The sequence below is a fragment of the Ictidomys tridecemlineatus genome, chromosome 5, assembly GCF_052094955.1.
Source record: "Ictidomys tridecemlineatus isolate mIctTri1 chromosome 5, mIctTri1.hap1, whole genome shotgun sequence".
NCBI classification, from domain to species: domain Eukaryota; kingdom Metazoa; phylum Chordata; class Mammalia; order Rodentia; family Sciuridae; genus Ictidomys; species Ictidomys tridecemlineatus.
The window spans coordinates 183,295,007-183,319,808 of record NC_135481.1 but is presented as its reverse complement, the minus strand read 5'-3'; the positions used below and the strand labels follow the sequence as shown (position 1 = coordinate 183,319,808).

At 41.5% G+C, this 24,802-nt stretch overlaps 1 long non-coding RNA gene and 1 other non-coding gene across 5 annotated transcripts in view; both read left to right on the top strand.

Annotated features, from left to right (window-relative positions):
• The first annotated feature begins 7,481 nt into the window (after positions 1 to 7,481).
• LOC144378132 (uncharacterized) overlaps positions 7,482 to 24,802 on the top strand; it is a 52,634-nt gene continuing 35,313 nt past the window's right edge. For 2 of the 4 annotated variants that reach the window (XR_013439710.1, XR_013439712.1), the window contains exons 1-3: positions 7,482 to 15,202; positions 16,632 to 16,729; positions 24,595 to 24,731. This is a non-coding gene — a long non-coding RNA (uncharacterized LOC144378132). The remainder of the gene's footprint in view (positions 15,203 to 16,631; positions 16,730 to 24,594; positions 24,732 to 24,802) is intronic. The other 2 variants (XR_013439711.1, XR_013439713.1) reach the window with 2 other exon arrangements.
• On the top strand, positions 13,500 to 13,573 carry Trnav-cac (transfer RNA valine (anticodon CAC)). The gene has a single exon. It is a non-coding gene; the product is annotated as a tRNA-Val (tRNA).

Here is a 24,802-nt window from a genome sequence, read left to right as displayed (position 1 = left end):
AGATGGTAATAGCTTTCCCAGTTGGGTCTCCCCTGTCTACAGGGGGCCCTTGATAGGAGCTAAGATGCACTGGGGGCTTTGGAGAGACCCTGAGCCTGGGCCTAGCCTGTCATCCTGATAGGTCTTGGTCTCTATGATGTATGATGAAAATAAGCTCAACCTCCCTTCTGTGGGTGTCTGCATTTTCCCTCTGGGGATCCAGGGAGGCAGGAGTCATGACCACGTGAATGGCATAGATGGGGGATCAGACGTTGGCAATGAGGGTGTCTACAGAGGGCAGGAGTGGGGCAGGTGCTGACCTCAGAGCAGAAGCCTGCTGAGCTCATAGGATGGAAAGTGGAATCACAGGATGCATGGAAAGCTCTCAGCACAATGATTGGGTCAGAGGAAGTGCTTGATGAACTCTAGTTGTTGTTATTGCTATCGTCAGCACTGGTTCTTCTTCTTATTTCTATCATAGGGGTGGCAAGATGAGGTAGAGATGGCTAGCTAACCTCTCGAAGTTTATGCTCCCCCTTTGTAGGATAGGGTTAGTGCTTGGGGAAGCTGCAGGAAGTACATTTCCCAAACTCCTTTGCACCTGGGGGAGCATATGATTAGTTCTCATTAGTGCACCAGGAGCAGAAACACCGAGTCAATTTTAGGCTAAGGAGGTTTAAAGTGGGTCTACCTTTTCCACTCTTTCTTCCTCCACCTTCTATGTAGAACTGGAGGACTCTAAGGCCACAGGCATGGGAGGAAATTTCCTAAACATTGTTATGGTCTGAACTAATCAATACAATTAATAAGTTATAGATTATAGATTGAAAATATAGATTAATAAAATAGTAAGTATAGCCATTTTTATGGTTCCCATGTGAAACTGTTATATAAGCTGTTTTTAAAAATTATTAAAAAAAATGTTTTTCTGTGCTCCATACATCTGCAAATGTACTCGAACCCAGGATGTACAACCACAGCTGTGCTCCGACCCAGGATGTGGTTGTCTGACTCGGCTCTGCTAGCTGCTTTTTTCAGGCCTTGGATCCTGTTTGCTTTCAGTTTGCAGATTCCATAGGACGTGGTTTTCTTCCTTAAATTTTGGAACCACTGTCAGAAGGCCATTTGGGAATGGCAGAAGCATCCCTGGCCAGGTAATAAAGCTCTCCAGTTTGATTGTTTTCTGAGCGATCTCCTTTTAGCAACGTAATTATGGACATGTATGAAAGGCATACAGCTAAAATCATAATCAATGGGCAAAATTGGAAAGCTTTTCCTCTAAGATCATGTGCAAGGTGAGGATGCGCATTCTCACCAGTTTTATTGAACATAGTACTAGGATTATTAGCAAGAGCAATCAGACAAGAAAAAGAAATAAAATGCATCCAAATCAGAAATGCAGAAATAAAATTTTTTTTCTGTTTGCAACTGACACGGTCCTATATGAAGAAAAACACTAAAGACTTCACAAATAATCTATTAAAACTAACAAATAAATTTCAAAAAGCTGCAAGATACAAAATCAATATACAAAATCAGGGGCACTTCTACAGTTGCAGCTGAGTCTGAGAATTTTCTGCAGTTGGAGTTAAAAGCCATAGAGACTGTTCCCATGCAGCAGGTGGGATGGGACACCTGCCAAGGAATACAGGATCCTGAGAACCCATGTTGCCAAACAAAAGTCCTCCTGAGCCAGGGTAGAGACTTTTCACAACTACTTTTTTTGTGAAGTCACTAATCCCTTAGAAGGGAGCAAATGGGCTATTAAACCTGAAACACTGTATTTATTAAAGCTGTAGGGTTTAAAATCTAATTTAACTGGCTAGCAGACTAGTTGGAGGTCTCATTCAGGATGAGACATTCCAAATTGCTTTATTGTCCATATAAAGCTCTGAATTAGAGAATCCTTCTGGGCATTGCTATAGGCATCCTGATCTCAAACTTCCACCCTCCATAGTAGTGAAAATACATTTCTGTGTTTGTATTCCCTCCCAGTCTGTGATACTTGGTTACATCAGCTCAGAGTCTTCAACATGTGGATGTGTATTGAGATCTCCACTTATGGGTCCATGGGATCACTTATTCTTGGACCATGCTGTGAGAATCCGCTGTTTCCCACTATTTAGGGAGGTGGGCACATTGCATACACTGGGTGGACCCTTGCTGGCAGATGCTGGTGCCCAGTGGGGACAGGCCAAATCAGTAGCCTCGTTTGAAAGCTGACAGAGGCAGATTTATTCTTGTCCAGGTGCCATCTCAGGTATAGGAATATGGAGGTCTGTCTAGGGTGCCTTGGAAACATGGAGGAGGGGGATTCACTTTCTTGGAGGAGGTAAAGGAAGGCCAAACCCTGGGGGTCATGTTTGTTTTGAACCTTGAAAGATGAACAGGAGTACACAAAGCAGGTGAAGGCTGGGAACAGCATTCCAGATAAAGAAAACAGCAGGTGCAAGTGTCCTGAGGTACGAAAAAACACTGTGCATTTGGAAGATGGGAGAAATTCAGTTTGCTTGGAGAGGAGCATGACAGGGGTGGCATGTCAGGACACACAGTGGAATAGGGAATAGGCTCAAGTTATACTTTGAAGGGCCTTGAATGTCAGGTCAAGGTCTGTTTGATTCCTGGGCAAAAGGAGCCAGCAGAGGGCTTAAAAAAACAAAACAAAAAAAACCCAAAAAACAAACCCTATTACTAATCAGTTAGAATGAGCCATATATACACAGGTGCCATAAACCGAATGGTAAACAGGGTACACAGTGCACAGGTGCCATAAACCGAATGGTAAACAGGGTACTCAGTGCACAATGTTCTTTTTGTTCTCAGCCCTCAGAACCCTTCCCCCTCTACAGAATCAAATATCTGCTATTCTTCCAGAAGGATCCTATGCATGTATAAGCCTAGATGTATATGTGTATATATCCTTAAAAAACTCTCACAAATAGCAGCATCTAATCACACTGTTCAGCACTTTGGTTTTTTCACTTAACAATATATCTTGGAGATTGTTTCATATCCGTACATAAAGAGCTGCCTCATTCTTTTTTAACAGCCATAAAGATTTCCATTGTGAGGATGTATTGCAATTTATTTAAGCAGTCCCCTCTTGATGGACATTCAGGCTGTCTCCAATCTTCTGTTATTATAAGCTGTGCTGCAGTGAATAGCCTTGTACATCCAACTTTGCATACATATATGCAAGTGTGTCTGTGGAATACATTCCAGAGAGGCGGGATTTATGGATCAATGGGTATGTGTATCAGAAATTTTGACAGAGAGCGCCGAATTGCCATACGTGGAAACTGTGCCAATTCACACTCCCACTAACCTTTACGGTGCTTTGTCAATCTGGTAGGCTAAAAAAAAAAAAAATAAAGATATCTCTTTGTGAATTAAATGGACATTTCCTTTTTATTAAGATGGCAGTTGAGCATCTTTTTTGTCTGTTTAGAGGCTATTTATGTTTCCTGATCTGTGATCTTCTTGTTCAGATCCTTTGCCCATTTTTTTTTTATTGGATTGTCGGACTTTCTTCTTATTGAATTATTAGCACACTATTATGGTGGCTGTAACTCATGCCTGCTGGTCAGTTTCCTTCAGCCCATGACCCATTCCGTGGGTGCCCATTCCAACACAGGTGGCATACAGATGCAAACACTCCTTCTCTGAGAGTTGGTGGCGGTGGTAGTAGCAATGGCAGTGGCTGGGAAATAGCAGAGGTTAAGAGAACAAGGATTCTGGTGAGCTCTCCCATGGAGACAGGACTAATGGGATGGAACACTTTCACGCCTTGGCTGCAGAGCACACCCTCCCAGAAGCTTCTGAGTGGGGCAGTCCCCTCCCCAGCTCTCTTGGTTTCTCCCTGGTTCAATACCACCCTTCCTCCCCACGCACCAGGGGTCCTCTCTGCTCAGTTTCCCCTTTCCTAATATTAGCACAGCCCTGCCCCCCTGTCACAGGCAGTGATTATATAGCAAATTAACCACAAGCTGTTCGGTCCTCGTCCGGTGGCAGTTGGGGAGATGCTACTCTGAGTAATGGCTTGTGTAGTCGATGCTCTCATCTGTAATTTGCGTGTGCAATAAATGCAGAAATAAAAACCCGATCCATAAGAAAAAGGGACCCAGTAGAAGGAGCGAGGGTGGGGGGAAGAAATCATGAATTTTGTGGACTGCATCTTACAGTCTGGTTTCAATTTCCTCTTGAGTAATGCAGCCGCTGCCGACATTTGATGGATAGCTGTGTTTGGCTAAAGGATGAAGGCAGACAGACGGAAAGTTAGAGAGCAGAGCTTGAATTCTGACTCCTCAAAGTGTGTCTTGGAGAACAGGACAGTTATTCTCTGAGCCTCAGTTTTCTTCATCTATGAAATGGGGATAATAATCATTTATCTCCCATCAAATATTAAAGAACTTGGATTCTGGAACATGGTGCATCCATAGTACATGTTACTTTCCTTCTATCCCTGCCTTCTTCCTTGTCCTCCCTTTTTTCTTTACCCATCATTCCCCTATTCCCCTTTTTCCTACTTCCCTTTCTCATTTTCCTCTTCTCTTCCTTTCGTACTAAGCAGAGTTTTTTTTTAATAAATTTTAATTTTAAGAAAATATTGATTCATATGCAATTGTAAAAAAACAAAACAAAACAAACAAACCAATAAGAGTGATCCCGTACCCAAATTCCCCAGTGGGGAACATCTTGTAGGGCTATAGTATGGTATCACAGGCAGGATATATATATTTTTTTTTAAAGAGAGAGAGAGAGAGAATTTTTTAATATTTATTTTTTAGTTTTTTTGGCGGACACAACATCTTTGTTTGTAAGTGGTGCTGAGGATCGAACCCGGGCCGCACGCATGCCAGGCGAGCGCGCTACCTGCGCTACTGCTTGAGCCACAACCCCAGCCCCACAGGCAGGATATTGACATTGACACAATGCACAGATCTTGTTATTATTTCTCTAGTTTTACCTGTACTTGTGTGTGTGTGTGTGTGTGTGTGTGTGTGTGTGAACTTAGTTATGTACAATTTTATGTGTATGCACATATGCATGTGTTATGCTCTCAAATGCGTGCGATTGTGTATCCACTACTACAGTCCAGACACATATACCGGTTTTGTCACCACAAGGATCCCTCATGCTGGCCTTTATAACCTTGTCCCTCTCCTTCCTGCTCTTCAGCCCCAGGCTCTGGTCTTCAACAACCACTAGGTTGATGTTCATTTCTAAACTCTGATCTTTTTCAGAAACCCGGTGTAAATGGAATTTACAATTGTAGTCTTTTGAGATGCACCTTATTTACTCAACATAATATCCTGCAGGTTCATGGAATGTGTGTTTATTAATAATTCTTTTTAAAAAATTTTTGCTAAGTACTATTCCATGTAGGAATATATCAGAATTTATCCATCCACTGAAGGTCGCCTGGGTTGTTTCCAGCTTGGGGCTATTATTTATTTATTTTTTTAAAATTTTTTTTTAGTTGTAGATGGACGTAATACCTTTTAAAATTTATCTTTATGTGGTGCTAAGTATCAAACCAAGTGCCTCACACATGCTAGGCGAGCGCTCTACCTCTGAGCCATAACCCCAGACCCAGGGCTATTGTTAATGCTATGAATATTTGTGCACAAGTTTTCATACAGCTTCACTTACATGTGAACATACATTTTCATTTCTATGGGATAGATACCCAAGTTTGCAATCGCCAGGTATGTGATAATTGTATGCTTAGTGTTTATAGTATACTGCCAATTTTTTTTTTTTCCTGGAATGGGTATGATGTCTTTATATTTCTCCAGTAAGGTAGGAGTGATCCCGTTTCTCTGCCTTCTTTCCAACATTTGGTATTGCCACTTCTTTTAAATTTTAGTCACTCTCACATGAGTGTAGTGCTATCTCATTGTCCTTAACTCTACAATTTCCTAATGGCTAATGATATTGAACGTCTTTTCATGTGGTTATTTCCATCTGCATGTCATCTTTGGTGAAATGTCTCGTAAAAATTTTTCTAATTGGGTTGTTTACTTTTCCACTATTGAGGTTTTTTTAAAACATTTTTTTTGTGTGTGTTGTCATTGTCTTTCCAACAATGGCTTTATTGAGATATGATTCACATACCATAAAGTTCACCTTTTTAAAGTATATGACTGAGTTGTTTCTGGTACAGTCACAGAATTGAACATCTATCACCATTCTCTAACTTCAGAGCATTACTCTACTCCAGAATGAAACCAGAATGGACATTTGTGTTATTTCCACTTTTTGGTTAATATGAATTATAATGCTATGAACATTTATGTTGGATTTTTTTGGTTTTGTTTTTAAATCTATAACATATATACTTAGGAGTGGAATTATTGGATTTTATGGTATACCTCTAGGTTTTGAAGAAATGCCAACCTGGTTTCCTGGGGGGCTACACCATTTTACATTTCCACCAGGTTTCCAATTTATCTATACCCTTGCTAACATTTGCTATTAGCCATATTCTTGATTATGGTTATTCTAGTGGGCATTGTTGCAGATTTGATATACATTTCCTGATTGACTCTTGATATTGAACATTTTTTTCATGTACTTATTGGCCATTTGTATATATTGGAGGAATGTCTATCTAAATCATTTGCTTCCTTAAAAATTGAGTTGTGTTTTAAGTTAAAGGATTCTTTATATAGTCTAGATAGAAGTTCCTTATTAGATATATGATTTAAAAATGATCTTCCATCCTGTGGATTGTCTTTACTTTCTTGATAAAATTTTTTGATGCACAAATGTTTTTAATTTTGATGAAGTTCAGTTTATTTTTAAAATTCTGTTGTTTGTGTATTTGATATTATGCCTAAGAGACCATTGCCTAATCCAAGGACGTGAAAATGTATCCCTTACATTTTCTTCTAAGACTTTCATGTATTTGACTCTTACACTAGGTCTCATTGACTGAGTCAATTCCATATGGTATGAGGTAGGGATCCAACTTCATGTATTTACATATGGATATCCAGGTGTCCTAGCACCATTTTTGGTTCCCTACTTCCCAAGAATATTCACAGAAGTTTTATTAATACTGTTTCTTTCCTCATTGGATTGTCTTGAAAATATTTTGACAATAATATAAGTGCTTATTTTTGGTTTTTGAATTCTATCCCATTTATCTATTTTCTATCTTTATGCCAGAAATACAATGTTTTGGTTATTGTAGCTGAATAGGAATTTTAAAAGTGGGAAGTGTGAGTCCTCTAATTTTTGTCCTACCTTTACAAGATTGTTTTGTTCATTTTATTTTTTTTGTCTATTCTTGCATTTCCATGTGCATTTTAAGAATCAGTATGTCAATTTCTGCAAAAAGGCAATGGGGATTTGATGGTAATTACATTGATTCTATAGATAAATATGAGGAGCATTGTTATTTTAACATTAAATCTTATAAGACATGAATATCAGTTATCTTTCTGTTTATTTGGGTTTTCTTTAACTCCTTTCAATGATATTTTCTAGCTTCTAGTTCATGAGTCTTACACCATTTTTTATTAAATTTGCTCCTAAGTATTTTATTCTTTGTGATGTTATTGTAAATTGAATTGCTTTTCAAATTTCATTTTTAAATTATTCATTGCAAATATATAAGTAGACATCGTTATTTTGGGGCCTAGGAGGGAAGCATTCACTCTCTCACCATTAAGTATGATGTTAGCTGTGCATATTTTCTTTTTTTTTTTGCATATTTTCTTTTAATAGGAGGCCTTTTTTAAGTTGAGAAAGTTTCCTTATGTTTCTAATGTGCTAAATTAAAAAAAAATCATAAATGGCATTGTATTTTGCTTTCCCTGTGTTTATTGAGATAATCATGTACTTTTTGTCTTTTATTCTATTAATATGATGTATTACATTGATTGATCTTTCTATGTTAAGCCAATTTTGCATTAAGGGAGTAAATGTCACATGGTCACCTGTTGCAGAATTTGGTTTACTAGTATTTGGTTGGGGAATTTTGAGATTTCTTTATATATTCTAGCTACTGGAACATTTTTTTGGTTGTAGTCTGAATTGAGCAAACTCTGGCTAAAACGAGCAAGACCAGTAATTTTTTGGAGCATGTCAGGTCAGTATGTACAGGTCTGGGGATAGAATTCAGTTAATCAGAAAGTAATGGACCTATGATCAAGTAATGGACCTATATCTCTGTCCTTTCTGTTCTTGCATCACCCATTGAAACACAGAGTCCTGGGAATCAGCTTGATTGGGTGAGGTGGAGTCATGTGACCAGGACAGGTGGGACACCTTGAATGATAGACTACTGCATGTAGTAAGGGCTGAGGGAATTTGACATGCATCTTAGGATAGGGCTATTAGGAATTTATTTCTTTTTCATATAATATTTAATGTTTTTAAATAATAAAATTAATATTTCTTCATGGGAAACATGGAATATATAGAAAAGAATAAAGAAGAGAATATAAATAACTTGCTAATATACCACCCATGGAACACAGTTCCTAACATTTTTGGAATATCATTCTATCCCATTAATATTTCTCAATGTAAATATATATGTGTTTGAAAAAAATCAGGATTATATTTCACATACTATTTTGTACCTGATTTTTTCCACTTAATTATTTTCTCTTGCCCTAAGTCATTCTTTATGAATGTGGCTTTTAGTGATTGTCAAATAGTATACTGTATGGAAAAACCATAATCCGTTTAAGTCAGTCTTCTATTTTTAGACATTGAAGTAGTTTCCAATTTTTCATTATTATGAATAATTTTGTAATAAACATTTTACAGCATAAATTTTAATACCTGTCTATTGTGTAGTCTGTAGTCTGCAAATTTCTTTAAGTAAAACTGGGCATTTTAAAATTAAAAATTGTTGTTTACATTACCACCAATAGTGTACAAGGGCCCTAATTTCTCTGCTACCTTGCTGAAACTTGTTTTTTTTTTTTTTTTTTGATATTAGCCATCCTAACAGGTGCTAAGTGACATCTCATTGTGGTTTTGGTTTGCATTTTTCTGATGATCAGTGATCTTGTGCACTTTTTTTTGGTATACCTGTTGACTAAATTCTTTGCCCACCTTCTAATCAGATTATTTTACTTACCTATTATTTATTTATTTATTTTAAAGAGAGAGTGAGAGAGGAGAGAGAGAGAGAGAGAGAGAGAGAGAGAGAGAGAGAGAGAGAGAGAGAGAGAATTTTTTAATATTTATTTTTTAGTTCTTGGCGGACACAACATCTTTGTTGGTATGTGGTGCTGAGGATCGAACCCGGGCCGCACGCATGCCAGGCGAGCGTGCTACCGCTTGAGCCACATCCCCAGCCCCACCTATTATTTTTAATATTATTTTTGCTGCTGAGTTGTAGGAGTTCTTTATATATGTTGTATATTGACTCCTTATCAAATATATGGTTTGAAAATATATTCTTCCATTCGCTAGGTTGTCTCTTCACTGTTGTTTCCTTTGCTGTGCAGAAACTTTTTAGTTTGATGTTGTTCCCTCTATTTTTTGTTTTTCGGTTGCCTGTGCTTTTGGTGTCATATCCTTAAAATCATTGCCAAGATCAATGTTATGAAGCTTTTCAAAACCTATGCTTTCTCCAGGAGTTTTACACTTTCAAGTTTTACATGTAAGTCTTTTATCCATTTTTAGTTGATTTTTGTGTATTCTGTAAAATATCAAGCCCAATTTCACTCTTTTGCACATGGATATACAGTTTGCCCAAACCACTTGAAGATAAACTTGAAGAATTTATCTTCTCCCCATTGTGTTTTTTTTTTTGTGTGTTTAATATTGGGGATTAACCACAGCCTCACACATGCTAGGCAAGGGGTCTATTGCTGTGCCATACCCCTGACCCCCAATTGTATATCCTTGATGCCCTTATCAAAGGTCAGTTGGTTTTATGTTGGAAAGGTAATATGTACACATGGTTAAAAAACTCCAAAGATCTGGGAATGATGGAACATGCCCAAATCCCAGCTACTAAAATTAAAAAAAAAAAAAAAGGCTAGGGTAGCATAAATGAGATCCTGGGTTTAATGGCTAGTACTTCAACAAGACAAAACAAAACAAAAGAATAGCAAACAAATTCAAGTAATTCAAAAGAGTATTCATTAAAAAGTAAACCTTGTTTTCATCTTTCATTCTGGTTTCTTATGTTCACTTCCCAGAGGCAATCGATATGGTCAGTTTCTTGTACGTCACTCCCCAGGCATATAGATACTAATATAGAAAGAATATTTGCATGTAATCTTCTATTTTCTTAGTTTCCTCTCTGCATCTTCAGCCCCTTCTTTTTTTCACTTAACAATATCCCTTGGAGATCATTCTTCATTACATATGTTCTACAGTCATTCTATATTTAAATTGCCACATAGCACTTCTTTGCATGGATATAGTATAATTTATCTGAGAAACTTTGTACTGGTGGACATTCAGTTTATTGACAAATTTTGCTAAAAAAAATACTTAATGAATGACTTTGTATGAACAACTTTATGCCCAGTAATGAGTATACCTGTGGAATAAATTCATGGAGTGGACTTGTACATTTAGAGTTTGAAAGCATACTACCAAAATGCCTTCCAAGGTGAGCAGTTAGTATCTGCTTCTTCCACTCTTACTCATAATGTGTTATTAAACATTTTGATCTTTACCCATGATTGATAAAAAGAGGTTTTGAATTATGATCTGAATTTGTAGCAATGCGAGGTTGACTTCTTCATGTGTTTGAAAACATTGGGCTTCTTTTTCCTGGGAACTCTCTATTAATGTCCCTCCCCACTACCAGTTTTCTATTTTAGACTTTTATTTATTTATAAATTCATCTTTATGTCATGGAGAAGTCAGTCCTCTGTCTGTTTCATACTGCTGGTCTTTCCCCCCTGAGTTTGTCACTGTTTTGTTTTTCTATTTGTCATACAGAGACTTAAAAAAATTTAATTGTAGTTAAATCCTTCAACTTTTTAAAATTCAATTGCATCTGGATCTTGAGTCCAGAAGATGACACATAAAACCTTTCTCATCCTGAAATTCCAAAAAGCTACTACATATCTTCTTCTAGTACTACTTCAATTTTACTTTTTTTTAAAAATATATATATATTTTGGTTCTTCCCTCTGACATACTCTGCCACCATGATGTTCAGCATCACCTGGAGCCCTGAGGAATGCAGCCAGCCTTCCGTGGATTAAGACTTCTGAAACCGTGAGCCCTCAAATAAACTTTTTCTCCTTACAGTTGTTCTGGTCAGATCCTTTACTCACACTGAAATTGGTACCAAGAAGGAGTGTCATTGCTGTGACAAGACCTAACCATGTGGTTCAGAAGCTTTTGGAGTTTTTTGGAATTGGTGGGAGGAATTTTGAGATGTGTAGCAGTGCAAGCTGGAAATGCTTTGGATTGTTGTAAACGGAGCTTCATGGCTGATTCTGGTGGGAGGTCAATAGACCAGACAGCCAAAAGGACTGAGAGCAGTGGAGACAGGGCTCAGGAGGGTTCAGAAAAGGAAGACTCTATTGGAATTTGGAGTAGAGGCCATCCGTGTTATGTTCTGGCCGAGAAGTTGTCTGCATTTTGCCCATGTCCTGAGACTTTATATGAAATTGATTTTAAAAGTGATGGACTTCTTAATCTGGCGGAGGAAATGTCTAAGCAACATAGCATTCAGGCGGTGGCATGGATGTTGCTGGCGGCTTTTAGCCAAGTTTATTGCAATATTCAGGAGCAGAGCCGAAAGACTTGCAGTTGACATTACTGCTACTAAAAAAAATACTAAAGACTTTGCCTAGAGACAGTAAGAAAGATGGCCTAAGGGCAACTCAGAAGCTGGCAAGACCACACCCATCTCAGGCTCCTGGGATTAAAAGCAAAAATTCTCTGGGGAAGAGACCTGTGGGGCACCCTTCTTGCGCAAAGGGGCCGAGGAAGTTTTTTCAAAGTGCTCAGCCACCCAGACACACAGAGCCCGCTGCGGCCAGGGTCCCTGGAGCCTGGGCTATTACTCAAGATAGCAGCAGATCTTGGCGTCAACCACGTGGTGCTGGTGGTACAGGAATGCAGGACACTGGAGTAAGAGGGTCGTGGAGGCTTCCACCAGGATTTCAAAGGAAGGCCTTGGAATCCAGGCAAAGTGCAAGGTCAGAATCCCTGTGGGCACTCCCTGAGAAGGCCAGGTGTGGAGACTTGTAGAGGAAGCTAAAGCTGCAGTGGAGACCCCCCAAATTAAGAAATACCAGTAATGTGGGTCATTATCCTAGGAACGCAGAGACCAGTCAAACAGAAAGGCCACTTGGGCTCCAACAAACAAGGCCACAGGGGCAGAGCTACACCAGCCCTTTGAAGACAACATCATGATGCCATGTGCCCCAGATCCCGGATCTGGAGCTCCAAGACTTGTTTTCTCAGCTGGATTTCGGGGTTGCTTGGGTCCTATCCCTTCTTTCTATGTCCCTACTTTTGTGAATGGAAATTTTTACTCTGTACCATTCTATATTAAATACTTGTAAATTGCTTTTAATTTTTCTTGAGCTATCTCAGAACTCTAGAGACTATGGGGACTCTTGGGATGGGCTAAATATATTTTGCATTGTCAGAGGAGTGTGAGCTTTTGGGGGGCCAGAGGTGAAATGTTATGGTTTGGATGTGAGGGGTCCCCTGAAAGCTCACGCGTGAGACAATACAAGAAAGTTTGGAGGAATGATTGGGTTATGACCTTAGCCTATCTGTGAGTTAAACCCTCCTAATGGGATTCACTGAAGTGGTAGGGTGTGGCTGGAAGGGTGAGAATTAGGGCGTGGCTTTGGGTATTGATGTGTATCTGAAGAGGTGAGTCTTTCTCTCTGCTTTCAATATGAGCTTCTTCCCCACACTCTTCCACCACAATGTTCAGCCTCACCTGGAGCCCCAAGGAACAGAGCCAGCCTTCTATGGTCTAAGACCTCTGAAACTGTGAGCCCTCAAATAAACTTTTTCTCTTTACGGTAAAAAAAAAAAAAAATATATATATATATATATATATATTTTTTTTGAGTTGTAAGTGAACATAAATAATACCTTTATTTTATTTTTATGTGGTGCTGAGGATCGAACCCAGTGCCTCACACATGCTAGGTGAACTCTCTACTACTGTGCCACAGCCCAGCCCTTCAATTTCATGTTTATTCTTAAAGTTTTTTAAAAACTTTATTCTTTAGTAGAAGGTGGACACAATACCTTTATTTAGTTTTTATGAGGTGCTGAGCCTGAAAGTAAAGTAACCCCGTAAGCAAAGGCCATGCACACACAGATAGATTTTGAACCCAGTGCCTCACGCATGCTAGGAGAGCGCTTTTCCTCTGAGCCACAACCCCAACCCCTATTCTTAAATTTTTTGAGATTTAATTTACATTTCATTTTATATTTGAGATTTATTTTAGTATAATACATTTTCCCAAATGCCTAGTTAATTTTTAGAACTGAGTAACCCTAGGATAGATTTTTCTTCTCTTTAAATTAAATTAAAAATTTTTTATGGAGCTGGGGATGTAGCTCAGTTGGTAGAGTGCTTGCCTCACATGCACAAGGCCCTGGGTTCAATCCCCAGCACCACACACACACACACACACACACACACACACACACACACACACAATTATTAACATACTAATACAATGTGGTGTTTTGATATAGGTATACATGTGGAATGATCAAATCAGGATAATTAGCCTATCTATTACCTCAAATACTTTTAATTTATTTGTGGTAAAAATAAAGTCCTCTCTTTTAGCTATTTTGAGAGAATGGATCATTGCTAAAGATGGTTTGAGCCTTCTTCAGAGTCCCAGTGGCTTCAGGAAGCTAGTAAGGGGCCATCAGGCCCAGGGGAGCTACCATCCATTGCCTTTGTGAGAGGAATCCTGGGCAGTTAGGCTAGGGACAGGTTGAGCATAGTATCTCTGAGTTTTATCCCTAGATCATGCAGGACTGACAGAGAAAAAGTGTGGAAAGATGATATTGTTCATAACTCTGTAGAATTGTTCTTCCTAAGTTACATTTTAGGGTTATGCCCTCCATTTCTTCTATGGATGCTGAAAAAAACAGCCTTATGGAACCGTTCCATCGGCTGCATTACCCAAAGGGCTACTTGGAGGGCATTGTCGAACTCAGTTGTTCTTAACTAGAGTCTTGAACTATTATTTTGTTTTGGAAAAAAAAAAAGCACGTCATTTATTTTCAAGATATGTCACAATTAAGTTTTACTGCTGAGATACAAAATAGAAGATAAGCTATTGGTCATCTATGAATTAGAAGAAGCACTGGAGAAAAAAAAGTTTGCATCATTATAACACATTAAAAAATATGGCCTGAGGAGTGGGGAGTGGGTACTTTGCAATGCATCATGTTTGAAAGGTTCCCATCAGAGAATGTTGCCAATCAGATGGGGTTACTGATACAATGCAGGATGGCCAGTTACATTTGAATTTCAGATGAAAAAGAACACTGTTTTAGCATAAATAGGTCATGTAATAAATATTGCATGGGGCATACTTATACTAAAGTGTTATTCATTTTATAAATCTGAAATTCAAATTCAACTGGGCATCCAGAACTTTTATTTGTGAACTCTAGCAACTCCACCCCTGGGAATATTTGACAGTGCCTGGAGACATTTTCGGCTGTCATAACTTGAGGCAGCTTTGCTTCTGGCATCCAGTGGGTAGAGACCACAAACAAACTTTACTATAGTTCATAGGACAGCCCTCAAACAAGGAATTATTTATCTCATAATGTTAATGGTGTTGAAGTTGAGAAACCCTAGTTTAACATAATTCTCAAAGTCTCTTGGACTCTGTGAGAAAGTCTCTCTTGTACTTTCTGGTACAGATTTCTTTTAGAATAAAACCTGAAGAAACTTTATGATTCCTGCAAGAAACCGGCTTTTTTGGGAAAACTTTTTCCTAACAATGACATCAAGAATAAAACAAAATAACTGATTTTTATTTTCCTTTTCACTTGGACTGTCAGGAAACTCAGACCACATTAAAGGCCCAAGCATAAAGACTGTGTAGGGTTTTATGTGCTGCATATACATTTATTTATTTTTTTCCCTTTTGGTCTTGACATTCTAGCTGGATTTGCTTTTTCCTAATTATTCTTTTTTATTCCTTTTTCATCATTTCCTGTGCATCACTCTGATGCCTGTGGAATAAACTGGGGGAGACACATGCACACAGAGATTCAGGTAAGTATTTGAAAATGGTATTTATCATACACTTGACCTGGTCTTACTGTGTCCTTGGGAACCAGGTAGAAAAATGCAGGTCCCCAGTCTCTTCCCAGACAGCATGCAGATCTCAGAAAATGGCCTTTGCTTAGGGGGTTACTGTTACTTTCAGGCCCAAGCCTGCGAGTCCTTGAGGTAGTTGGCCCTTGGAAACCAGAGCTGCCATGAAGCTGGCCTTTGGGCACTGGGACAATGGACATTAGCTTCCTCCAGCTTGATCTTGGGAGGCCACACAAGTCCTGTGTATTGCCCAGAAAGTGTGGGTCACTCTGCAGAGGCCAAGCAGGCAGGGCTGTGTGAGGCACTGTGGCGGCCCACGCAGATGCACACAGGGAAGGAACGAGATTGCATCTTCCCCCGGACCAGCGAGATTCTATAAACATAATCAAAATGTAATAGAAACTTTTTGGAAATGCTGTTATGAGGAGAAAGCATCAATCTTGATGGAACTCCGCTCAACAGGCTTTGCGGAGCTAATCAATCATGGTCAGGACTCGGCCTCCCCATCTGTCTGCGCCGGGGACCCATCAGAGCTTGCTCACTCCCAGGCTGGGGCTGTGTCCCCTCACCAGGCAATCCATCATGCTGCAGGGGATGGCGGGTGGGGAATAATAGCACGCTAATAAACTAGGGGCTTTTTTCATTCCCAACTAATTTTTAGTAAATGAGCCCAATCCAGACAGAGCAGGAAAAAGTGCCCGAGGAGATGGTGCTTCCGAGAGATGCGCCTGGCTGGCTGGGGACAATGGCTCAGGCCCAAGGGGAAGCAGAGAGCCAGGCCTGTGTTGCTCACACACCCAGGGATGTTTCTCTCAGTGTTCAGCTGAGGGAGGAGCTGGCCTGTGGAGGCACAGGGAAGAATGAATCCTGAACAACTTCCGGAGTGTTGGCATGACTTCCGGGTCTGGTTCTGAGCTCTGATGCCCTGCGATGGCATGGTATCTGCATCTGACTTGGAACTTGGGGAGATTGTGGCTTATGAGGAAGTCAAAAGGCCAAGTTAAGCCAAGCAGTGGGCTGAGGGTTGATAATAGAAATGAACCCAGTGGTCAGAAGCCAAGGAGACAGAAGAAGACATAGAAGAGCGCGAGGTCTTGGAGCAGAGAATGTGAATAATAAAGTGGCACGGGCCCATTTTCATCTGGCAATATCTGCCATGGGGGAGAACCTTCAGGTTATGGGCAGGACAGGGCCTGGAGCAGGATCTTCTTAGAGAGGCCCATAATTTTGGGGACTCTATGTGCTTTAACTCACCTTCCTTCCCTCCAGCATTTTGTTTAGTGCAGAGTTCAGGCTAGGCACTCACAAATATTTGTTAAATAAATACACAAATGAGAACTGTCCCTGAGGATAGATTATGAAGATCTGGTCTCATAAATTTCTTAAGTTCTCCAACTTCAGGTTTCCATCTTGAAATACATCACCGACTCCTGGTCCACCCAGGACCCTGTCTTGGACATGATCAGAAGGACAGCTTTGGAGAAGGTGAGTGGATTTGTATTCTATTGTTGTGTGACAAATTACCTCCCCCCCACAACTGCCTGGTTTTGAATGACAATAAATATCTATTATTTCAAACAGTCGTTGTTCCCTGGGGTTTTGGGAGCTGCTTTCTGTCTGTTCCCTGGCCTGGTCAGTCTTTCTGGAGCTGTGTTCATCACCTTTACTTCAGGATTTTAGGGATGGCTGCAATTTGTTTGTTTCTCCTTTCATCAAGAGGGAAAGTTTACTTACCCTCTGTTTGAATCTGGGCTGATCTGTGACTGTTTAACCAGTAGAATAGGGAAAAACATGACACCATGCCAGTTCTGGGCCTAGTTTTCAAATGCACTGGCAGCTCCCACTTGGTCTTCTGAAGTCTGAGCTGCCATGTCAGAAGCCTGACCACACTGCTGGACACACCAGACAGGCCCACATGGAGACAGGGAGGAGTAGGTTTCCAGTTCCTGCTGAGATCCACAAGTCTGAGAAATGCCATGGTGGACCCTCCAGCCCTGCCCAGCCCAGCTACTGGATGAATACCAAGTGAGCATAGTCAACGCCACACAGAGTAGAAAAAGGCCCAAGTGAACTCTGCCACAGAATCATGAGACCCAATAAAACAGTTGCTGTTTCAAGCCACTAAGTATTGGGACCCTTTGTTTTACACCCAGAGGTAATTGGAACACCCAGACTCCATGGCAAGATGGTAGATTGCATCTGGTCCAATTGCATGTTCTGCTGAATGCTGAATCATTTCCTTGATTGGTTTTCCCCAAACACCATTCAGTCTTTCGCTTGCCTACATGCCTAAAGAGGCTGGGCAGTTATCACCTCTGGCAGTATTCCTTTCTCTACTGAGTTGATTGTGAGTCTCTTCTTCCTTTTTTCTCTCTCTATCCTCCCTTCCCCCAGCACCTCTCTTTTCTTTCTTTCCTTCCTGAATATTTATTGGGGAGAGAATCCAAGAATGGTTCCCAGGGGAAGCGATGCTGAGCTGGGTCTTTAGATTGTAGGATTTGAGCAGACCCACCTGGAAGGGCTCTTTCTAGGCAGGGTGTAGGCAAAGGCAGGGTTGATCGTGAGCATATTGTGGGGAGAGTAGAGTAGGAATGGTGGGGCTTGAAGTGATGGGGAGAGAGTTGAGGCTATTATCAAGATAGGTCTTGCTGCCAATCAGGGGTTCAGGCTTCATAGCCAGGCTAAGCTGAGAGCCCTTTCCCCTTCAGAAACTACCGTTTGGATGCTGTGGGGTGGTCAGTATGGCAGCAGCAGATAAGTTAAGAGATTGATCCATAAAAGATGGTTGCAGCTTACGCGGGGTGGAGGTGGTGGATTTGCAGGGCAGTCAGTGGGTGGAGTGAAAGTGTAGAATGTGTTTGCCTCATTGTCTGAGAATATGAAATTCAACTGTAAAGGACAAAAAAAACCCCAAAAAGATGAATGAACCTCCTAGGAAGTATTTGGCATAGAAGTATCTGGCACATAAACTGGCGGCTTACCAGGCAGGCAAAACTTAGAGGATGTGTTAGATATACACAATGAGATAGCTTGGGAGACTCAGGCAGAATTCACAAGACATGTTTCACATATAGATTGCAAGAATTTTAGCAACTTGCTAATCATAGATTAAATGGCTTATACGATGAAATAATCAAGAGTGTTATAAACAGAAAAATGGTAGCAAGACCAAGTCATAACTGCATCCATTCTGATCTGACAGCTAGGTCATCCCTAATGGGCCAACCACTGGTATCACCAATCCTGGGCTCATTCTGGTCCCATGTATGTTACATCTACAAAATGCAGATAAAAGCTCCTGGGCTGTTTGGCAGGCCAGTGGCCAAGGTACACCAGCCTATGAACTTGCTTCTGTCTCTCAACAGAGTGTGTGTGGCGGGCCCAGGCACCTCTCCTCTGTTGGACCCTGTGTGGGCTTGTTTTCTGTTGCTAATAACTCATCACCACAAGAGCTTGAAGTCCTGCATCTGGTGGTGACCTTCTTACTGGCAGAGTCCCAAAGTGATGCAGAGCATCACATGACAAGAGACAGGAAGGGCACATGTGTGTCTCCTCTGATCTCTCTCTCTCTTCCTATGAAACCGTCACCCTCATGGCCTTCTCTAAACCCAATTGCCCCCAAAGATCCTGCCTCTAAATGTCACAGCTTAAGTTTCTGTCCTCTTAATACCTCACAATGGGGATTCGGTTCAACACGTGAACCCTTTGGGGACATGTTCAAACCTTATCTGAACCATAGCTGGGCCCCCATTGCTCAAACCTTAAATGTGGTCCTCCCAACCACACATCAGCAGGGAGGGCTGATTGGTCAGAGAGAGAGAGAGAGAGAGAGAGAGAGAGAGAGAGAGAGAGAGAGAGAGAGAGAGAGAGGGAGGAAGAGAGAGAGAGGAACTTTACTCAGTTGCAATCCCCAGGGTCCCAGGGGTCTCAGGATTGTTTGGTTCTTCCACCCACTTGCACCTCATCCTAAATGTGCCAACCAATCTCAGTGAGGCTTTGATCAATGTCTGCCCATCCCCAATTTGCCCCTCTCCCTCTCGGCCTCTGGTAGCCACTTTTCTGCTCTCTGTTTTCACGAGATCCACTTTTTTAGCTTCCACATAAGTGAAATTATGTTTTTCTTTCTGTGCCTGGTTTATCTTATTTCACTTAGCATAAGACCCTCCAGTTCCACTGATGTTATAGATGACAGAATTTCCTCCTTTTTAATGGCTGAGTACGATTCCTTTGTGTGTGTGTGTGTGTGTGTGTGTGTGTGTGTGTGTGTGTGTGTGTGCCTGCTGCATTTTCTTTATGAACTCTTCTCTTGATGGACACTTTGGTTGTTTCCATATCTTGTCTTGATTACTGTTAATAGTCCTGAAATGAATCTGAGTGTGGTGACACATGCCTGTAACCCTAGCAGCTCTAGAGCACGAGGCAGGAGAATTTGCAAGTTCAAAGCCAGCCTCAGCAAGTTAGTGAGGCCCCAAGCAATTCAGTGAGACCCTGTCTCAAAATAAAACATAAAAAGGGCTGGGGATGTGGCTCAGTGGTTAAGTGCCTGGGTTCAATCCCTGGCACCCCACCCCTCTCAAAACAAAAACAAAATCAGAAAATGAAATGAACACATGATTTCAATTTCTTTGGGTATATACTCAGAGTTAGGATTATTGGGTCATATTGATAATCTTCTAAAATTATATAATAATAGATTAATCATCCTGGCTATTTTCCATGTTGTCTGACATCACGAGTATGTGCTTATTTTGCCACTGGTAAGCAGCAGGATGCTGGGTGGGGCTTCCACCTGACCCTCTGACCCCATATCCCTTAGAAGATCCTGTTGGTTCTATTCTGCTGCTTTGACCTCATGACAGCCACCACTCGGTCTAAAACACCTCTGCCTCTTGCCTGGATTGTTCAGTGGCTTCACTGTCTGCCACCCTCAGCCTTGGCCCCTTTAGTTCCCTGCAGAGCAGCCCAAGGGATCCTGCTGGAAAAAAAAAAAAAATCAGAGGATGTGAGTCCTCCCTGGCCTCAGATGTCTCCTCCTCTCCCATACAATAGCCAGTCCATTTTCTATTTTAAGAAATAAACAGTCTTCATGATTTAGGGAAATTTTGGGGTTACAGGAAGACTGAGTGGAAAATACAGAGTTCCCCCATTGCCCCTCTTCCTCGCCCCTCTCTGTTACTTACAGGGTGTGGCACATTTGTGACACCTGATAAACAATACCCATACACTGTTATTGACTAAAGTCTGGAATGTGCACTAGGGTTCATTCTTATGTTGTGCATTGTATGGGTTTGTCAGAACCATTGTGACAGCTCCACTCGGAAGTGTTTCCCTAAACTCCCCTGTGCTCCACCTGGTCACCCCTGCTGGCCTGCTCCAGAACCTCAGGCAGCCACTGATGTTTTTAGTATCTTTGTAACTGTATCTTTCCTGGGATGTCATATAGATGGAATCATACAGTATGTAGCCTTTTCAGACTGGCTTCTTTCGCTCAGCAATATGCATGGAAGGCTTCTCCATGTCCCAAAGTCCTTTGAAATGGCCCCAAAGGCCTTCATCAATAGTCCTGCACTATGTGTTTTTAAAAAATATTTTTAAAAAAATTTTAAAATTTTATTTATTGCTTTTTTTTTGTGGTGCTGAGGATTGAACCCAGTGTTCATACATGCTAGGCAGGCGCTCTACCATTGAGCCATAACCCCAGCCTCCTGCCCCATTTCTAGCCTCATTTCTTTCCTGCATCTTCTTGGTCTCTTTGCTCCAACCATTTTGGTTTCCTTGTTTTTCCTGGGAGAAGGCAGGCACATTTCTGCCCCTAGGTCTTTGCATGTACTGTTCCCTCTGTCTGGAATGCTGTTCTCTCAGTTCTTGTGTGACTGATTCCTTCATCTCCTTGAAGTCTCTGCTTAGACATCCATCTCCACAGAGATGTCCACCTGGAGCACCCTAGGTATCCATTTGACCAATCTCAGAGAGGGTCCCCATCACTGAGCTTCTGCTTTACTGTTCTCTACAGAATATCCTCTTACAACATACGACAGGACTTATCTTTCAATTTTACTAATGTCTGTCCTTGCACTGAACTGGAAGCCCCAGGGATTTTTGCCTATTTTATTCAATGAACACAGATTTCCAGGCCTGGCACAGAGTAGACACTCAACGAACAGTTAAATAAAGGAATGAGTGTGAGGCAGCGGGGAAATGGTCAGGGAGGCGAGTCTAGAGTCAGACTGCTGGTCCCCAAATTCCAGCTTCACTAGTCTCCAGCCGTGATAAACTACTGAATCTTTCTTCTCTTTCTTCATTCTGTAAAAACGAAATAAAAAAATACTAATTCTTTCTTAGGGATGTAGTGAGTATTAAATCTAATAGTTTACCCAAAACACCTAGTATAATGACTGTACCTAGCAACGACTTGGTAGGGTCTGCTTTTATCCTTGTGTTCTATTACATGTGTTTTAGATCCCATCTCCTTGATAACAAAGCCAGTTCCAGGTGGGCAGGGACTGTGTCTGTCATCCACTTCTATGGACAATAGGTCCACCAGAGTACCTGGGACACTGGAGGTATTTGACCAGGGATGGAATTTACCAGCAGACTCTGTGCTGGGTCACTGCAGCCCTTGGGACATGCTGTGATGGGAAAGCAGTCCTTGAGCAGGGGCAAGATGGGGTATCAACCTGAAGTTTAATTGGGAATAAAAAAGATGGGGTATCAAGAGCCTTCCTGTCTGCTTTCAAGTACATATTTGAGGAACTTGGGAGGGCACTTGGCAGGGGTGAGGTTGTAGGGAAGGGATCCTCAGGGGCCCTAGTCCCAGCACTGTAGGTCTGTGACATCCTGAAACAAGTCCTAGATCAGTGCGTGCTGGCCAGGCCCTCCCTACCTTGAGTCTTCTTCAGTCCTGCTTAGACCACCTTTGCAGCTTCCTGTCCGTAGCCTGCCTCTTGCAGCCCACCCTTTATGCTAAAATACAGATCCCAGCTAGAGTTGGGGGGCAGGGTTCTTGGAGACAGTCAACAGCACGCAGTAGGAAGAGAGAGTAACATGTTTCATGTTAGTTTTTGCCACCTAAAAACCAATTCCCAAATGCTTTATGCTTATGGGTCATTTAAGTATCCATTTACCTTGACTGGGTTTGGTTGCAACAGGCCAGACTCCAGGCCTCCAGGAGGACTCAAGCCTATTTGTCATTGGGGGATTCAGGCTCAAGAGTTGGCAGCTATGTGGGGCACGGTCTCCTCATGGCATTTCACTGGAGCCTTAGAGGCCAGGTCCCGCTACACCAGCTCACTTAAGGCTTTGTGCACCGCATGTCCTTCTGCTAATATTTCATTGGCCAAAGTAAGTCACGTGGCCAAGTTCAACATCAATGGGAGTATTATTCAGCCTTAAAGAGGAAGGAGATTCTGACCCAGGCTATGACAAGGATGAGCCTTGAGGACATCGTGTTAAGTGAAAAAGCCAGTCATAGGGACATATACTGTATGATATCACTTCTATGAATGACCAGGAGTCATCAAATTCATGGGGACAGATGTGGAATGATGGTTTCCAGGCTGCAGGGAGGAAGGGATGTGAAGTTACCAATGAATGAGTATAGGGTTTCAGTTCTGCAGGTGAGGAGAGACCCCAAGATGCAGTATATAATGTGAATGTACCCCACACTACTGAAGTATATGCTTAAAAATGAGTAAGAGAGTAACATTTTTTCTTTTTGCTTTAAGAAGCTTAAATAAAAAGATAAAATTCCATTTAAACACCAAATGGTCTAAGATAAGTGCAAAGACAAAGTCACAATTATCTATCATCCCAGCACACAGGATAAACACTGTTAACTCCTTCAAAACCCTGCCAGAGATTTCACTGTAGATGAAAATCCAAATGGGACCAGGTGTCAGTTTTCTTTAGCAGAAAGACTACTGTCATACATGCTGTTTTGTGACCAACTTTTTTAAAAAGCAAAATCGCCAAGTTGATGTGTTTTGAAGTCAACACATTAAACTCCCATCATTCTTAATGGCTAGATAGTGTTCCGTGTTTTATGGATTCTAGTATCAGTTCTTAGTGCATGTAACAAAGCGCCTCAAATCTCAGTGGCCTATAGGACAACCACTTCTTCCTGCTCATGAGCATCATCATGACAATGTTTCTCTGGGGCCAACTCTCAGGAGCAGGAGGTTAAGGAAGCAGCAGAAAGAATTTCAGTAAAGATGTGATGTCAGTTTGGGCTTGGTTCTGAGGAAAGCCCTGAAGCCAAAATTGCTCTAGCATTTGTCTCCCCACAAAGCCCTTCATACACCCCTCCTTGGTTAATCCACTGGCTACAATCCGACAGATCTGGTGAGCCAATGGCCATTCTCCAGAGAAGGCAATGCTCTTGGCAACTGGTATTACAGCAGTCAGATGAAAGAGAAGATGGCAAATCTTCTCTTATGTGTTTTACCACAATTAAGAAAAAAAATCAGTGCCGTGTGCAAGTTCAGTCCACCTGAAATTGGAGACCCTGGAAAGTTACGGGGCATAGGGTGTGGATGTATAATCCTGATATGGCGGTGTCAGAATTGGGACCAATAATCCAGTCTCGCCAATGCTCAGATTTGCGCAGTGGGGAAATTTCTCTGGCAATCACAGAGGGCAAGCTGGTTCTTGGTGAAGAGGCAACAATCCAGGTGAAATCCACCCTGAGCCTGGCCAGGTCCATGGGGATGGAGGAGACGGGAATAGATGGAGTAACAGCCTTGTCATTGAAGGATTTGCTGTATCTGAACTACGGTGCCTGAGGCTTTAATTTGTTATTACCTTTAAGCTTTTAGCAACCTGGTGTTGCTACCATGTATCCCATTTTATAGAAGAGGAAAGAGAGGTTATGAGAGGGGAGTGTCTTGCTTAGGGTCACACAGCTGATAAGGACCAGACCTGGCCTTTGAATCCTCCTGTGTCTGCCTCCAGGGCTCTCCCACCTTGGATGAGGGAGACAGACAGGAATCTGATTTGACCTCTGAGTTTAGGGACAATGAGCCCTGCAATTTTGAGGTCAACAGGAGACAATGACCTAGGAGAGAAAGGTGACAGAAGACCAAAAGAAAAAGAAAAACTCCCTCCTCCAAAATAGCAGTGTTTTCCTCTGGCCTTCCCCTTGTTTACCTATAACTTCTTCCAACTTTTGGCGAGGACAGAGAGAAGGGGAGAACGGGAATCCTCCAGGGGCTGAGGCTGCTGTTCAGCTCACAGTGTAGCCTGACAAATCAAGTGGGTAAAACCCATTAATTAGCAGTTTTGGAAACAGTTGCAAAGTTAATTATTCCGTTTTCTGATGAAAGAAAGCTAATTTTTGGCATTTACTCTGACAGTGACATGAACTAACATTTTTCGAGTTGACATCGCTCAAGATAAATGACGCTGTGAGGCATTTGTGCAAACATCCTGACCCACAGTTTGCTGCTGAAGACTGCCTGCCATGGGTGCCTTCGCCACAGTGTTTTGCCTGGTGAGTTTGAGGGGGGCGGGTGAGCCAAGGAAGGGGCATCTGTGGGGGAAGGGTAACGAAGAGGAGAGAGC